Source organism: Choloepus didactylus, chromosome 11, assembly GCF_015220235.1.
Source record: "Choloepus didactylus isolate mChoDid1 chromosome 11, mChoDid1.pri, whole genome shotgun sequence".
Taxonomy (NCBI): domain Eukaryota; kingdom Metazoa; phylum Chordata; class Mammalia; order Pilosa; family Megalonychidae; genus Choloepus; species Choloepus didactylus.
In genome coordinates, this window is record NC_051317.1 from 62421191 (window position 1) to 62425555 (window position 4365).

The 4365-nt window shown below is 42.6% G+C and overlaps 1 pseudogene; it reads left to right on the forward strand.

The window, feature by feature from the left end:
• Nucleotides 1–423: 423 nt before the first annotated feature.
• LOC119506279 lies at nt 424–3089 on the forward strand (annotated as a pseudogene).
• Nucleotides 3090–4365: the final 1276 nt, after the last annotated feature.

Consider the following 4365-nt stretch of genomic DNA (forward strand, 5'->3'; position numbering starts at 1 on the left):
AAAACAAGGTAATGTCCAAAAAGTTAGCTTCAGAATAATACATAAAGCATGATGTTTGTTTTAAATCAATGAAAATGTTGCATACCTATAATTTCTGAAGACGTGCATAGAAATTACAAACAGGTAGTGGCTTCTTCTCCAGGCTAGTGCAGGAAAGGCTCTGCAAACAGGGAGGTGACACATGAGGCTTAGATTATGCTGTAAGATTTTATCACCAAAAGTCTGAAACAAATAGGGCAAAGTATTGTTTTGACAAATTTGAATAACCCATGCACTTTCTATTTTATTATTCCTTGTAACTTTCTGTATGTTTTAAATATTCCATAATAAAAAATAAGGGCACCGAGGACACCTCCCGGACCACGCTCTGGCTGCTGCTGCCACCTCCTTCCTTGCTTCCGTTATGGATTAAATATCCAAACCATGACCGACTCCAAGTATTTCACAACGAATAAAAAAGGAGAGACCTTTGAATTAAAGGCTGAACTCAACAATGAAAAGAAAGAAAAGAGTAAGGAGGCTGTGAAGAAAGTGATTGCTGCTACGACCATGGGGAGAGATGTTAGCTCTTTCCAGGTTTGGAGAACTGTATGTAGATTGACCACCTGGAACAAAAGGAGCATGTGTATCTCTATTTGATGAACTTTGCCAAGCAACAGCCAGTCAGACATGGCTGTCACGACTGTCAACAGCTTTGGGCAGGAGTTATTGAAGATCCCAATCCTTTGATTTGGGCCTTGGCAGTCAGAACCACGAGGTGCATCCAAGTGGACAAGATTATGGAAAATCTCTGAGCCCCTCTGCAAATGCTTGAGGGATGAAGATCCCCATGTTTGGAAAACAGCAGCAGTCTGCATGGCAAAGTCCATGAGAAATGCCCAAATGGTGGAAAATCAGGGATTTCTGGATTCTCTGTGGGATCCCATAGCAGATTCAAATGCGGCTAATGCTGTAGCAGCGTTATCTGAAATCAGTGAGTCTCACCCAAATAACAACTGACATGATCTAAACCCACAGAACAGTAATAAGCTGCTGACAGTCCTGAATGAGTGCACTGAATGGGGCCAGATTTTCATCCTGAACTGCCCATTCTACTTACAACTCTAAAGAAGACGGGGAGGCCCGGAGCATCTGTGACCAGCCATCCCATGCCAACTCGGCAATAGTGCTCTTGGCAGTAAAAGTGCTAATGAAATTTCTAGACTTGTTACCCGAGGACTCCGACTACTATAGTATGCCACTGAGGAAGTTAGCCCCTTCTCTTGTCACTTTTCTCTCCGGGGAGCCAGAGATGCAGTATGTCACCCCAAGGAACATCAACCTAATTGTCCAGAAAAGTCCTCAAGTCTTGACACAGGAAATCAAAGACTTCTTTGTGAAGTACAATGATCCCATCTGTGTTTAACTATAGAAGTTGAACATCATGATTCATTTGGCATCCCAAGCCAACATTGCTCAGGTTCTGGCAGAACTGAAGGAACATACCATGGAGGTGGATGTTGACTTTGGTCGCAAAGCTGTGTGAGCCACTGGACAGTGTGCCATCAAGGTGGAGCAATCTGCAGAGTGCTGTGTGAACATATTGCTTCATCTCATTCAGACCAAAGTAAATTATGTGGTCCAAGAGGTGACTGTTGTCATCAGGGACATCTTCTGCAAATATCCCACCAAGTGTGAAAGTATCATTGCCAATCTATGTGAGAACTTAGACTCACTGGATGAGCCAGATGCTTGAGCAGCTATGATTTGGACAGTAGGAGAATATGCTAAAATGATTGACAATGCAGACGAGTTATTGGAGAGTTTTTTGGATGGTTTCCATGAGGAAAACTCAGGTGCAGCTCACTGTGCTTACTGCCATAGTGAAGCTGTTTCTGAAGAAACCATCAGAAACACAGAAGTCGGCAGCAGATTTTGAGTTTTAGCAATGCAGGATTCTGATAACCCTGACCTTTGAGACCAGGGCTATATTCATTGATGCCTTCTCTCAATGGACCCTATCACAACCAAGGAAGTAGTCTTGTCTGAGAAGCCACTGCTTTCTGAGGAAGCAGATTGTATTAAGCTAACTCTGCTGGATGAGCTAATCTGCCACATTGCTTCTTTGGACTCTGTGTACCATAAGCCTCCCAATGCTTTTGTGGAAGTAGTGCAATCCATCACAAACACTTGCCAGTTCATCAGGGGAGCACTGATGCAGGCAACAGTCGATGTACTACAGGTATCCTCCATGCAGATGGGAGTGGTGGATCTCTTGGGAGGATTAGATAATCTGGTAGGGCAGTCCTGCATCCCATCATCAGTGCCTGCAGCCTTAGCTCCTTCATCTACTCCTGCTATGGCTACAGTGGCCTGAATGACCTGCTTGAACTCTCCACAGGGATAGGCATGGCACTGATGGATATGCGGCTTCTAAAGCTGTCTGGCTATCTGCAGTAAAAGCTAAAGACTTGGAGATTTCAGAAACATTCACTCACTGCCAAGGGCATATTTACATGGAAATGAACTTCATCAACAGAGCCCTGCAGCATATGACAGACTTTGCCATCCAGTTTAACAAGAATAGCTCTGGTGTCATCCCTAGCACTCCTCTGGCCATCCACACACCAAACCAGACCACTGAGATCTCCCTGCCTCTCAACTCCTTGGGATGAGTCCTGATGATGGAACCTCTGAATAATGTGCAGGTGGCTGTGAAAAACAATATCAATGTCTTCTTCTTCAGCTGCCTCATCCCACTCAACGTGCTTCTTGTAGAAGATGGCAAAATGTAGTGCCAGGTCTTCCTTGCAACATGGAGGAAAATTCCCAATAAAAATAAACTTCAGTTTCAAATTAAGGAATGTCTTTTAAATGCTGACACTGTTTCCAGCAAATTGCAAAACAACAATGTTTATACTACTGCCAAGAGGAATATGGAAGGGCAGGACATGCTTTACCAATCACCAAAGCTCACTAATGGCATTTGGATTTTGGCTGAGCCAAGTATCCAGCCTGGAAAACCCAATTATATGCTTTTGCTGAAGTGTAGAGCTCCTGAAATCTCTCAGTACATCTATCAAGTCTATGAGAGGATTCTGAAAAACTAATAGACTGGTCCAGTGCCCTCCGGCCACCCTGTGATCAGTGCAAGCCAGGAACTCTTAACTGGAAGAAATTGTATTGATGTGTAGAATCTGAACACAAACACACTGAAGCCACCCACCAAGGTAATGATTAGTCCAACCTGTGCTAACATTAGGGCACAACTTTTTGGATATTTTTAGCTTCCCGTGAACATTTGTAACTACTACTTCAATCCCTTCCCACCTCTTGCCACCTGCTGCTATCTGTCCTAACTTGTGGGCTTCTCCACGCTGTGCCAATAGTTGGTGTTTTCCACACCTGCTCTTGAGTGTAGTTTGATATTTTGTAATCAAGAGCTCATTTTAAAAGCAGAAAAAAGAAAAAAATGTATATATAAAGCAAGGAAAAGTGTCACTAAAACATAAATTTCACTTTACAGTTTTATATTTTTGTACATATTAGTTATTAAGGGAGTAGTATAACTGGTAGAAAGTGTTAAAACAACTGCCTGTTACTAACCACACAGTCCAGGGAAAAGAGACACTTTCTTGCCCTACTCTGTTAGAGGTTCTCGCATCTGTGAAAATCTTATCTCTGGCCATTTGGATCTACACTTTTTTTTTTTTTTTCTTTTTTTTGACTCTGAACTCCTTTTCCTTGGCCAAATATTGTGATTTACCCTGCCTCATATTATCATCTCATTTGATTGCTCTGCAATTGAAAATGGTGCTCTTTCTTGAATGACATTTCAAGGTAACAAAAATAAGGCCTGCCATTGTCAAGGCTCAGACACCTAAGAACTTATTACATTCCTTGCCCCTGAACTAATCCAATAATAAAACTGATTAAGGAATTTGAGAAGAAAGGGGAAATGGGGGCCAAAATACCCTCCCACCGCATTGCCTTCCCTATATTTCTCAGTTCCAGTTCAGATCTAAAATCATAGTTTTTGAGTTGAAACAGACTTTAAGTAATAACTTATCCAACCTTGTTTTTCTACAGAGGAGAAAGATAAAAGGCAAAAAAGGGATTGTGGTGCATAAAGCCTGTCAGCTGCTCAGAGCTGGGCCTGGGTCTCCCAGCTCCTCCTCACTGTTGTTTTCACTGCAGTACTGTCTCTCACTGTTTTTCTGGTCCCCAAGGCCTTTCTTCTGCCTTTGGGCTGTTCACATACCCCTTTACTGGTTTTAGCACTCTATGCATTGACATCAGGTGGCAGCAAAGTATCTTTTCAGTTACTTAAGTGTAAATCTGGATGCCAGAATGGAGGAGTAGCTAATGTTTCCCCATATGCTCCTG